Source organism: Argiope bruennichi, chromosome 9 (assembly GCF_947563725.1).
Source record: "Argiope bruennichi chromosome 9, qqArgBrue1.1, whole genome shotgun sequence".
NCBI lineage: Eukaryota > Metazoa > Arthropoda > Arachnida > Araneae > Araneidae > Argiope > Argiope bruennichi.
In genome coordinates, this window is record NC_079159.1 from 12,018,382 (window position 1) to 12,033,652 (window position 15,271).

Genomic DNA, 15,271 nt, shown 5'->3' on the forward strand with positions numbered 1-15,271 from the left:
CATTATATTCCGAAATTAAATTTTCGACATAATTTCACGACTTATATTTCCTTTAGGAAAAAGTATTGGACTAATTTACTTAAAGGACGCAGTGATTTCATTATGGAATACACCATTAAATAGATATTAAGTTTAGTCTCAATACCTAGACTATCATTTCATAAAAGACTTTAAGTGTAAAACGAAAAAAAAATGATATAAATATACAAACCCTGCTTCATTTTCTTTTTCAGCTTAGAGATGTATTTTCTGAAATCTGGCTTTACCATTACTATCTTTTTCTAAAGTACAAAAAAAAAAAAAGAGTTTCTCTGGAGATCAAATAACAATTTTTGTATCAGGGGAAAAAAAGACAAATTTCATGTCCCTCAAGAGATCTGAATTCGACTCAAAAATCTTACGTTCCAATATATCTGTTGTATAGCATTAAGATATATAAAATGGAAGAAAAATTATTTTTATAAGACTTTAAAGAAAACTTGGAAATAAATTTTCTGAGAGAGAAATTTTTTAAACTGTCAAAAACTGTCAAAAACTTCATTAATTATAAAGTAGGAGGAAGGATTCGAACCATTAATCTCAATCTTAATATTTTGGTCTAAATTTATATATCCTTACATTATTTTTAAGACTTTTATATACGTTTTACGTTGTATTTAATATCTTCACAGCATGCCTGTGTAAAAAAAAAAAATAATTAAACATATCAAAAAGTACAGTAATAAAATATACTTAAAAATATCTTGTTGTGTTTAATAAAATTAGAGGAAAATTTATCTCAATAAAAAGCTAAATTAAGTTTAAAGTTTTATAAAATGGACATTTCTGAATAACATGCTTTGAAATCGTTTAGGCAATCTGACAGCCTATTTAATTGATGTGTAATTTAAAAATCTAGCGAAGAGTTTGATAAAAAATAAAATGCCTGAAGGAGTAGATATTTTATTTTCTATTATATAATAATTCAAGTTATTAGCATTTCACAATACAAACTGAAAATGAATATTGCTTCAACCCGTAATTAGAGTTTTAAAATTTTCCAAAACCACATAATTTTTGGAATTCAAGGTTCGTTGATTCCACGAGTTTACAAGAGTTCCACAATCAGAAGTACTTTCGCAGAATCGCTCATTCGAAATACACATAACAGCTTTGCTTATTGGAGATTGAGAACTCATGAAAAAGACGCCAAATCTTTTCTGTTTCAAATTAAAATTCAAATGTTTTGTAAAATATAAAAACATAAGATAACTTTTCCTTTACAATAAAAAAAGAGTTGAAGAGCATATTTTAAAAGGAATTTAAGATTCATTAAATACCTTGCAATATTATATATATATATATCTATACTAATATAAAGCTCAAAGTGTGTGTGTGTGTGTGTGTGTTGGCACTCGACAGGCCAGACCATTTGACCTACAGCTACCAAATTTGGTACATGTATACCTTGGAGGTCAGGAATGTGCACCTGGGGTCCCTTTTTTTTTAAATTTTTAATTAGAATTTTAATTATTAATTAAAAACTAACTTTCCAGCCAAAAAAATCTTTTCATTTTCCCCACCGCTAAATGAGTAAGGCTACAGTTTTTTTCCAACACTAATGAGGCTAGAGTTAACATTTTTCGGCCAATTATTTCAAACTATTCTGTTTATTTTCTTAATGTTTGATGCATTTAAAATTAAACATTATTAATTAATCGATCATTCAGATTCGTTCTAAAGTACTTTTGAATTAAAATTAAACAGAATAAAGAAAATAAAAACATTTCTAATCTGCATAGCGTTACCTCAACTGGCGTAGAAAAATTCAAGCATTTGCTTTACCGTAACTGGAGTTGAAAATTCACGCATGCGCATTGTGTTCTGATTGTTTACATCTATTTTCAACGGAAGCGTAATTATTTTTAGTTTAGTTGTATACTTTTGTAATTAAATTGTATTTTTGTTAGTTTAAGTTCATCTTTTTTTAAGTATTTTTTTTGCCTGTTTTCGACCGATTATTTTAAACGATTCTGTTTATTTTCTTAGTGTGTGATACATTTAAAGTTAAATATTGTTAATTAATAGACATGCTCATGATGAATCTGAAAAAAAAAATTGACAAATTCTTGAGATATTACATAAATTAAGAAAGATATTCGTTAGTGCCCATAAGGTTTAAATGCTCAGTGACTCTGTTTTCAGTAATCATATTACATAAAAAAAGGCTTTTTTTCAGTAAAAAATATTATTATATTAATTGCATATTAATCATTTCCACTTTAATTTAAGGAATAAATTCTACGGGAGCTAACAGAAAATTAGAGATACAGATTACGTTATGACTGAAGGCCTTTATAATATTATGAGTGAATTGAAATTTGAAGTTTTAAAATATTTTAATGAAGAAGCTATTAAAGCAGGAATTACATACAATATTTAATTATTAAAATTTTAACGAGCATTAAGATTGGCAAACCGGCTGGTCGCCAAAGGCGGCTAGTATATATATATAATGCAAAATATTTACTGTAAATTTAAAGCAAAATTCTTGCTGCGACGCACTTCTTATTGATGGCTGATGATATCAGGTTATTTGAGTTTATTTTTTTTTAATTTTAATATTTCTAAAATAAATCAGAAACAGAAAAATTATTAAATTGGAAATATTTTTCGCAATTCTTAAATACTGATGCGTTTAAATATAATTTTATTACTTACATAAATTTATATGATTAACGTTATTAAATTATGTTTTTACAACTACGTACTTTGTAATTTTTATTTCTGATTTCAATTCTCACCAGAACTTATCTGTTTTATTCCACATGCATCGGCAATGGTTCGATATAATAAGAATATAATCAAATATTTGATTTCATTCTGAATTATTTGATTTGTCTAGACATTCACTAGAAAAATATTGATAATCGCTAACTTCGATTAACATATAAATATTAAAATTATGTAGGAAGTTGATTTTATATATGAATATAAATATTGAATAACTATACCTTATATTTAGATAAAGTCTATAATTTGCTGAGCTTATCCCAAAAAACTAAATTTATTCCTCTTTAAGATTTAAAAAGTATTTTAATAAAAATCGAGACTCCTCTCGTGGATTATTGACTTTATTATCTTTCATCATATTCATTTTATTGATTGAAAAGTATTATTCTAAAATTTCTTACCATTTGAAGGAATAAAATGGCAAAAGAAGAATGTTTTGAAAGTACATCAAAATTTGGGTCGCTTTTGTTTATATACGAAATTATTCTATTTATTAACAGCTATTTATAGTAAGCTAATATTTTCTAACTGTGTAAATTTTACGAATTTCATAATTATTTTGCATTTAAATCTGGAATTAAATGTTTGATTTCCAGTAAAATAGTGCACCTAGTTAAAACACATATTAGTATAAATAATTCTTTAAATATTCGTATGAAATGTTTAAAATTCTCTTTCAGACTTCTGTGTAAACATATCTTTGTGATATATTTCTGTTGATTATATTAATGTTTTCGTTTGATGATATACTCGCATTTTAGTACAGGTACATACCAGATTTCTTATTTCATATTTCTGATGGATTGATAACGAATTTATTACTGTTGAATTTTCTCTGTTTCCTTTTTATATTTCTACTTATTAGCAAACGATTTTGAACAGCTGCCAATTAAGATTTACTTTTTTCAATTTTATAATATCTAAGTTAGGAAGATTAAAATTCCTTTCTAGGAAGGATTCTTTCCTAGGAAGATTAAAATTCCTTTCCATGGAGAACAAAAGTGATAAGTATCGGGAACTTATGTTATTTATTACTTATGTAATTGCTTATATTATTTATTAATTTAAAAAAGGTAGACATCTCTATAAAAGCTTACTTTTTAATATTTTCTCTTTAAATTACCGCACTATTCAAGCGCATCAGCAAATATATATATATATATATATATATATATATATATATATATATATATATATATATATATATATATATATATATATATATATATATATATATATATATATATATATATATATATATATATATATATATATATATATATATAACCAATCTAAAGTAAGAAAAAGTTTGAAAACGAAACTAAAATGAAAACGAAACAAAACAGTTTCGAAATCGCAACTAAAATTTATTACCTATTTAAACTAAAACCAAAAAAGAACTTCATAGTATTTAGAGAGCGCCATTGCAGCTACTTCTAAAACACAGATGAATTGATACAAAAGTATTAGAATCAAGTTAATAGGAAAAACAAAAAAATCAAATAAAAATTAAACCAAAAAAAATTATTAAAAAAATATTTAAAAAAAAGAATTGGGCCTGAAGACTTTTTCAAGGGTAACCCTCAGGCAGGGATTCAAAGAAAGGGATTTTTTCTGTGAGGACATACAGACATTGTCTAATAATGATTCCTCGTGACCCGAAAATCTCCTGAAATTATGCTCAAGAGATATACCATTTTAACAGAAAGGAAATACAAAATAACAAATTAGAAGAAAAAAATCACAACAAAGTAAAAATACAATAACAAAAATAACAATAAAAACAAAAACTAGCACTAAAATTAAAATTAAAAACGAAAAGTCCAGCACATACCATCCAACAGTCAAGGAAACTTTAAACTATCGATTGTGATTCCCTGTTTTTAAAAAAATTAACGGTAAATTATGTAAACAGAGGTAGGCTCCCAGCGCCATCTATTGAGCGATCCAATATGCAAGGAAAGTTCTATTTTTATTTAAGCCAAAGGATTAATCCCAAACCATACCTTGTTTAATTAAAAAATTGAAATTACAGTAATTTCTAGGAAATTCATTTTTAATTCATTCATTCATAAAGCATCAAACATCCTCCTTAAAAATTTAATTAAAAATGAATTTCCTAGAAATTACTGTAATGTCAATTTTTTAATTAAACAAGGTATGGTTTGGGATTAATCCTTTGGCTTAAATAAAAATAGAACTTTCCTTGCATATTGGATCGCTCAATAGATGGCGCTGGGAGCCTACCTCTGTTTAAATAATTTACCGTTAATTTTTTTAAAAACAGGGAATCACAATCGATAGTTTAAAGTTTCCTTGACTGTTGGATGGTATGTGCTGGACTTTTCGTTTTTAATTTTAATTTTAGTGCTAGTTTTTGTTTTTATTGTTATTTTTGTTATTGTATTTTTACTTTGTTGTGATTTTTTTCTTCTAATTTGTTATTTTGTATTTCCTTTCTGTTAAAATGGTATATCTCTTGAGCATAATTTCAGGGGATTTTCGGGTCACGAGGAATCATTATTAGACAATGTCTGTATGTCCTCACAGAAAAAATCCCTTTCTTTGAATCCCTGCCTGAGGGTGACCCTTGAAAAAGTCTTCAGGCCGGATTCTTTTTTTTTTTATATTTTTTTAATAATTTTTTTGGTTTAATTTTTATATGATTTTTTGTTTTTCCTATTAACTTGATTCTAATACTTTTGTATATATATATATATATATATATATATATATATATATATATATATATATATATATATATATATATATATATATATGAAATTAAAAATTGTCTATAATTTTTTTTTTAATTTATAATTTTTCTGACTTGGAAATGAAATATTCTACGTAAAAAATCATTTGCTTAACGGAAATGAAATAATTCTTAATAGAAAAATAGGACATTTTGTTAACTTCTATATTTTTGGAACATTATATATATATATATATATATATATATATATATATATATGAAATTAAAAATTGTCTATAATTTTTTTTTAATTTATAATTTTTCTGACTTGGAAATGAAATATTCTACGTAAAAAATCATTTGCTTAACGGAAATGAAATAATTCTTAATAGAAAAATAGGACATTTTGTTAACTTCTATATTTTTGGAACATTATATATATATATATATATATATATATATATATATATATATGAAATTAAAAATTGTCTATAATTTTTTTTTAATTTATAATTTTTCTGACTTGGAAATGAAATATTCTACGTAAAAAATCATTTGCTTCACGGAAATGAAATAATTCTTAATAGAAAAATAGGACATTTTGTTAACTTCTATATTTTTGGAACATTATATATATATATATATATATATATATATATATATACTTATATATATATATATATATATATATATATATATATATATATATATATATATATATATATATATATATATATATATATATATTATCATTTTAAACACACGCATTATGATTAAAGTTTTTTTTTTCTTTTCAATATCAGAGATTTGGTTAAAAGTAAAGTATACAAAAAAATAACAATCGGATTAATAATAATTTCTTAAATTAATAATAACTGGTTTAAAAATGTGCAGTTAATAGACGCTGTGAATGTTTCAATTATGATTCTAGGTTCAAATAACATAGCTAATTTTAGAGCAACATTTCCTCAAAGCTGCATTTATTGTAGGAAATAAATTCCCGAATAAAAAAAAAATGCATCATCAAATCGATCTGCTTAAAAGTTAAAATGCATTTGAAGAAAAAGACTAAGAACTAAACAAGTATTTCGAACATTTGAAACCTACCCTTGGGGAAAATCGTAAATATTTCTTTTTAAAGTGTTTCTAATGTAAGCAACTTCTCTTTATTTTTATAAAATCGATAATCATTCAAAGATATTCAAGGAAGAAAATAAGAAGTAGGATGAACATTAATTTTTTTTAAAAGTTTGCAGTAGATTATTACATTCTTGTTTTAATGAAGTTCTGGTATTAGATTTGTTCTACGAATAATACTTTTTTTTTGCATAACACTTTATTCTGAAGTTCTGTTATTCCATTGTCATGTAGATTTATTCGTGAAAACAGTGCGTCATTTTGGATAGTAAAATATGACAAAATCATGTAGATAATCAAATTAACTTTCTCATCTTTCAACTTCCTACATCAGTAGCATCCATGATTTAATCACTTTCGATTTAAAGAAGAAATGACGAAAACGATTTTGAGAAATTCATTTCAAAAATAAATTTCTTATTTGAACTGCCTGTAAGGGATAGGATTCATTGATTAAAATCTCCTACATAAAATTCAATTTATTTCATATTATTAAAATTTTAAAGCAGTTCTTGCTTCTCTTATAAACTATGTTTCAATTATTTTAGCTCAAAAAATCAAGATATGATAGAAAATAATTTTACTACGATATTTTTAAAGATTAGATTTAGTTCTGTTTGAGTTCCAACTTCAAGATATTTCATTACTTAGAAAAATATTTAGTAAAAGTTTTACTCGTTTGATGAAGGAATGGCGATGAAGTTGACGACTGCGAAGTTGATGAAAGAATTTTTTCACTATTCGAAATTTAATTAAAAGAGAATAACTTTTATGAGTTTAACTTACTCTTCAGAATAAAATATATAATTCAAAATTACTTCTTTGCAATAAAATTCTACCAAATAAATTTCAATTTTTTTAATCTTCCTGCTTCCATTTCCAATCTCATTAAAATTATTCCGAATCTTCTTCTAGAAACAAATTGCATTTATTGATTGAAGTCTTAAATGAATGGAAGCATAAAACTTATTTTAAACTTAAACCCCCACAAATAATGTGTTCCTTAAATTTTCTAAATAGAAAAGATGGAAACAAAGTTTATAAATATAAAAAAAAGAAATAATATAATATATATATATATATTATATATATATATATATATATATATATATATATATATATATATATATATATATATATTGAATTCCCTATTTTATCATAGAGCAATCGATAGTAAAATGCTATGTTTTCTCTTTAATTATTTTTAGCATAGTAAAAATGAGTCTAATTTTAAATATTCAAAAAAAAAAAAAAAAAAACGAAAAGCTATTTTACAATCAGATGGAATATTCATGGAATGTTGCATCGTTGTTTGGACTTCATTCAGTGTGCAACGGCCAATCTTCCGTAACAATAAATAGAAATATATTTTAATAGAATATATAGAATATAGAAATAATATAGATATATAGAAATATCTATATCTATATTATTTTATATTATATTATAGATATATTTATATCTATAATATAATATATAGAAATATAATTAATACTTTCTTAGAAATACTGAAGAAAAATTGAGTTTGATCTTGACGCAATATTATATTTTATTTATCATATATAATTTAATACTTTGAGATTTCTTGATAAAAATGCTTAACATTAATCACTTTAATAAGATTTTGCAAAATAAACAATTATGATTCTCAGCTTTTTTTTCCATAAAAGGGTCTATGTTGTGAAAATCGATATATATATACATATGGAACAAGTCTTCATATATTCACTTGAATTATTTATATTTTGTATATCGGATGCTTTGCACTTAAATATGAAATATATTTGCATCAATACGATATGGAGTTGATAAAATCCAAATTAATCCATGTTTCATATTTAATTTATAAATGTAATAAAATGTATTATAAATTTCAATATGTTGCCAATGTCGATGAATGAAGCATTTGTCGCGAAAAACACTTCCACTTCTTCTGAGATAACTCAACTCCTGGAATTCCTGAAAACAAATTTGGAACTTTCTTCAGCGAACTTTGCGATGTGTGATGTTACAGCTCCATTGCATATGTTAATACTAAAAAATCCTGTATATAATTCTGTAAATAACTTCAACTAATTAAATGTCTTAGTATTTTTTAAATTGGCTCTCTTCAGTCTTGATGACTGATTGATTTAATTTAATAGCAACTTGTATTAATGTCCATTCGTACGTTCGATATGACTTCATTTCAGCGCGAAAAGAGGATTGTTTATGTGCTTTGTATGGGTATTGCTTTATTAGAGAATAATAGTTTGCTTTTACTTAGTATTATCAATTGCTGAATTGCTATACATGGAATATACTATATTAGCACATATAATCTACCAACTATCAACAATCGTCCACTGACAGAGAGCTGTGATCAGTCATAAAAGAGCCATTATTACCATTGTATCTTAACACTATGTGATGGACCTTTTCCTAGTTTTAAGACGTAAATATAAAAACAATCATTCAGAATTTTCTCTTTCTCTGTGGAAATTAAATATTTTCAATCACTGAAGACGCATTTCACTAAAAAGATTGATTTGAAAGATTTGGTATAAGTCATAAATTAACAATATGCTTAATAAACAGTCATAATGGAATTGAACAATAATTTCTCATAAGATTTGAAAAAGGTGTTTTAGTTTTTAATTAATAAATTTTTTATATAATTTATGCTAAATTTAAAGATAGCAATTAAAAAAATTAATTTTTCCTGTAAAGGCAAAGTACAAGGTTTTGTTTTAATAAAATACTGTTTTAGCAGAAAAGTAAAGGGAAACTATTTCCTTGGAATCTCAAACTTTATAGCGAAAAACTTTTTGTAACAGAATTTAACGAAATACTTCTATGTTCTCCAGCGTGAAAATTGAAAAACGTGATTGTATTTTAGATTTTTTTTTCCTGAGTACAATACAAAATAAGGTTCTTGTGGACATCACATACTACAGAATGCTACAATGCTTCCAGACTACCCACCGGAAAACTTTGGCCATTACATGAACCCGCAGAAAAACATTGAATTCCTTGGGTTCTTCCTTCTTCAACCCCAGGAATATTTCCATGCGCGACTACGTTTCGGCTATGGCCATTCTTTGTTGTATTATTTCTTTATTTCATTTCCAATCGTAACTGCAGTTCTTGAACCGAGGCCACCTATGATTTGCTTCAATCCGGCTATTAACAAGGAATATACATATTTAATCAGAAGTCAAATTGCTTATTCGAGGATAATGTCAATTTTTTTCTCAAACTTATTGGGCATCATTTTCAGAACAATTAGATATACTTTAGTTAAATATTCTTTTAAATTTGGATAGGCGATTTTTAACAGCGTTGGTTCAGAATCAAAAATTCCTGAGGATGCAAAAACTATTTCCAAAGCGTCCCATGTCTTATCTCTAATTTTCGTCCTTTCAATCACTTGTTATTTTAATTCTTGGATTAAGGCCAGCTAGTTATGCTGACTTTAGCTGTGAGTCTTATATTGTAAATGTATTGTTTAGGAATCAAGAGATCTTTGAAAAATAAATCGGTCATAGTAAGTTTCATGACAGAAACACCAGAAAGTATACGGATACACCAATATTATGATTAAATACATTTTCAAAGAAAAAATAAATAATTTAAATAATAATATTTAATGACTTTAAAATATCATTTATTAATATCACTTAAGAAATCCAATGATTTATATCATATGTTTTCTTTATATAAGTGTCTGCCTCTATCTCTCTGATGAATTAACTGCCCCTGTGATTATTTTTGAAAAGATAGATGATTGATGGATATATATATTTGCTGCCCATATGGATATATATTTTTATGCCCATATTAAAATAGTACATTATCTGGCCAATTCGTATCATAGCTGCACAGATCACTGCCAGAGCCTCTGATTTAATTAGTAGAAGATTAACTGAGAACATTACATTATAATTTTTCCTTTATGCTTTCTTCTAGATATTTGTTATTTCTCAAGTATGCCTATACATGCAGACACCTAAAACCTAGACCTAGACAATATATAAACAGTAAAATGCGCACACGCAAACAAATGAAAACTTACACACACAAACACGGGCACGCACATACACACACAGAAAAACACATAAAGAAAAACACGCTGGCAAGCAGACACACACATAAGCAAATAAATGCATTCGCACAAGTAAGTACGCGCACACACACACACACACACACACACACACACACACACACACACACACACACACACACACACACACACACACACACACACACACACACACACACACACACATCTATAGGGAGATAGATTATTGGAGTACCATTTGAATCGAATAATCTTAAATTTAAGGGCGCATTTAAGGAAACAGTTTATGTAGTATGATTTATGATTAATTTTTACTTTAATAGTATAAAAGAAAAACTTTAGAAAAATTCATATCGATTCAAATCTCATAAAAATATGTACTTTTTCTAATATCGATATTTCTAATATATAGTATTTAAGTAAGAGAAAATGAAGAAAGTAGTTTGCTTCATAGACAGTAAAATAAAAATAAATTGAAAAAAAATAAAGAACAAATGACTTTGAATGAAGGCTTCGTTGATTTAACGTTATAATAGTGGTTTTGAAAACCAGATGCTTAATGCTAGCAACAATAGAATATGGTATTTGTTTTATTGCATAAAGCTGAAAGAAAATTTCTTCCATTTTATTTTCATGAAAATGAAAAATAATCGCTATATATAAAATGGTTATACGGTGTCAGATTCAAGCAGAATTTGTTCATCATTTTGGTAACAGTTTGCACGTTCGGGTTGTTTATGTGCTTGCTTCTGCGGAATAATCAGGTTCTTTTCCGTGGAATAATTTTTAATAATTAATGAAAACTGATGTCAGTATTACATGCATAAATAATTTAAAATTACGTTTAGTAATGAATGTAATAATTTTTATTACTATTCCGGGCGACCGTTGTGCGTTCAAAACCAAAACATGATTTTTTGGGAAGATGAGAATAAACAGCAAAAGGTTTTATCCTCAAGTTTTATTAACCTGTGTTAAAATTAACTTCATAATAAATTTTAATTTTAAAATTTGCGAAGCTGGGTCTTTTACTTACATAAATGCGAACTTTTATAACGTCATAATTTTTTAAGGAAATCTGATAAATTCATATTCTCATTTCGGAATTAGACTCGCTTCTAAAGAAGATAAGATATTGATTTTGTGCATATTAAATGCTCTGTACTAGATGAAATTACTGGATCGTAAAAATTTAGTGTATAAAGGCTTGTTCAAATGCTGCTCGAGTAGAATTCAGATGTCGAGTCCTTTAAGAAACGGGGTGTTAACGTATATAAACATGTATCTCTAAACATAAACGCTTAAAAACATTGTGTTGTGTTATTTATAGAGTGTTAATAGTAATTTTAACTTGTAAAGAAAATATTTCTTTTTCGAAATTATATTTGATGTCATTTTTTTTAAAGTCTATTACGTTTATTAAAGAAATTCGTTTGAAGTTTGGGAATATGTTAAATTTATTCGAATCAATACTGAAATAGGAAATTTTGATTTAAGTTTCAAAATGTAGGAAGCATGTAATAAAAGGAGAATTTTATAAAGAAATAAAATATGTTACAAACTTCTTTGAAGTTTTTCAGTTTCTACTGAGGCTTAGAAATATATTTTCTGCAATCTGATTTTATCATTCGAACCGGAAAATGTCTTTTTTATACAAAAAAAAGGAGAAAGGTTCTCTGGAGAGTAGATGACTATTCTTGAATCACAAAAAGAATTTTTATTTTGTCTCACAAGAGATCCCAGTTCACATTTGAAATTCTACACAAACTTACGTTCACACGAAGTTTGCTGAATAACTGTAAAATGTGTTGAAAAAAGTATTTTAAAGTACTATGTAACGGAAAATATGCATTTATATCTTCAAACTATAAATGTAATATCGTTATTAAAAATATATTATTGATAATAAAGACAAAGGAGGAAGCCTTAGTTTCATATTTATAAATCTTGTTTTAAATTTATTATAAAATAAAATAATTCATCCATACTTGCTTAGATTAAGCTATATAATTTATCCCTTAACCCCTTACCCACCGAGGATAACTTGAGAGATTCGGTCCCCAGTGCCACGAATATATATGCGTATATATGTAGTTGCGAGACGTATATATACGCCAGGGGCAGTTAACACATTGACTTAGGGAGACGTATATATACGCCAGGGACAGGCAAGGGGTTAAAGATTTACTTTTTTTGAGGACATGCATCAGAATTTATATGCAATCTCATTATATAAAAAAAAGAATAATTCACATGTAATAATAAACATTTAATATTATAGACTTAAATTCATATATAATGGGAAATTTTTAAAAGAATTTTAGGGATTATCGGTCGGTAAAAAATTGAAAAGTGCACGCTATAGACAAGAAAATATAATATACCAAAGAATTAAATAAATTAAAACATTATGCAACATAATTCAAAATAGGACCTTTCTTCTAAGCAATCTAATGCTGAAGTGCTACCGTGACATTTCTGGTTTAGAGCCCTGAGTATTTCGACAGTGAGAAAAGAAATGGACCAACCTCCTATAGATTTATGCTTATGTTCCAAACGACTTTGAATACAGAATTGGTGAAATTTAAATTTTCCTACTGAAGAACCGAGTTCCTGAGATTTATTTTGATTTGAAGATTTATTCTTGAGAAAAACCTATATAAACATGGAAAAATAAATATATATATCTAATAGAATAAAATAGCGAGATGGTCTCTCCAGAACTTTCTCGTATATGCTTGTATTTCTTGTATATTGAAACTGTGAAACTTGAATAAGATTGTGAATTTCAAATATGGCATTGGCGAAAAATAGTTATGGATAGATCTTTGGTAAAAATCTAACATTTCTACTGAATCTACAGTGTGATTATGTATTTTGGACGATTTTTATCGAATCGAAAATATACAGAGCTGCAACTACAGTCAAAAGTTCACATATCGAATTTCCCTGATTGAAATTATTTCGCTTACATCCCTCGAAAGTATAGAACGACAGGAGGTCAAACTTTTAAGATATATGGTTTAAAATTTGATAAGTATTTACATTTTAGATGCTAAAACTGTCTATCAAATTCTACTTATCTATTTCTTTACCTTTTGATGTTTTCGAATCCACTTGTATTGAATAGTTAGGGAGACAATATGTCTTTGAATGGATTTATTTCCAAAACTTGATAGATACCTACAATATCAAATTTGATATAAGTAATCAAAATACTATACCAAGTTTCATTCCATGTAGTTCAAAACATATTTGAGTTATCGTGTTCTTATTTAGACAGAAATAATACCAAAAATGTGTTTTTCGACCTCATGGAAGACTGCAAAGCAGAGGTTCATCAAATGCTCAAGTTTGAATTTTTTTTAACGATTTCTATACTATCCATATACTTCGTATAACAGAAAATAAAGTGTATTATAGCTTTTAATAAATTTTACATTTAGTCTAAACCTTGATTACGGTCCGCAAATGTTTCCAAAGCATCTAAATTTTACCATGAACATTATTTTTACTATGCGTTTCTATTTATACTGCTTTTTTCATTTATACTGAAAGTTTTTTATTTATGCTGCCTTCTATTTATACCGTAAATATTTTATTTAAACTGTTTTCATTTATACTGCGAATATTTTATTTATACTGCTTTCCATTTGTACTACAAATATTTTATTTATAATGATTTATATTTATACTGCAAATTCATATTCAACGAATGCAAATTCAAATAAATATCAAAATTATAAAGATAGTCGTATTTTTTTTTTTTTACTGTTTTCAGAAATAATCTGTTGCAATAATTTGACGGCTTGTTTCAAAGGATCGTTGAAATGTTTGAAAACATAGCCCAAATTTTCTCTCAAGATTTAAAGTTGATTCTTTTCATCAAAATATGCATACGTCTTGTTTGTTGTCGACACTTTCAAACTGCGGAATATTCCTTTCATATCTTTAGACTTCTTGAAAAGTAAATTCTTCTTATCAAAACTATTTTAAACAGGGCTAGTTAAGTATAGTTTTTAATGGTATTGCATTCGTGTTATCTTCCATTTGTATGTGAAAGGATTTTATTAAGCTATTTATAGATTTGTAATAGCTTTCCACTCTATAAACAGCATTAATGGAAAATGCATTTTATATTTATTTTTTTAAATTAAGTATTGAAATGTTTTTTACAAAAGTATTCTGCTTGATTTATAATCCGTTTCTTCCTGAATGACTTCTCCTTAGCAATTTTCGATGACGTTGCTTGGAAATTTTCATTCAGGAAAGATTGTACTGTTTTCAAGGGAAAAAAATGTTAAATATAGAAAAGGAAATCCAAATTTAATTAGTGAAATATTTTTAATAAATGTTTTAACAATGTTTCCTTCCCTTACAAGCTTAATTAATTCATGAATTCCATATTTATCAGAAAATAACTGAATAATCTTTTTATTTATGAGAATTAGAAAAAAACAATAAACCCCAAAAAATAATAAATCTGCATAGTGCAATAATAAAGTAATTAACAATAATGATAAACAATAATTATAGTAATAAATAGTAAACAATTATTAGAAATTTAATGAATTGTTATAAATCAGCGGTTTTTTTAAAATGATTAT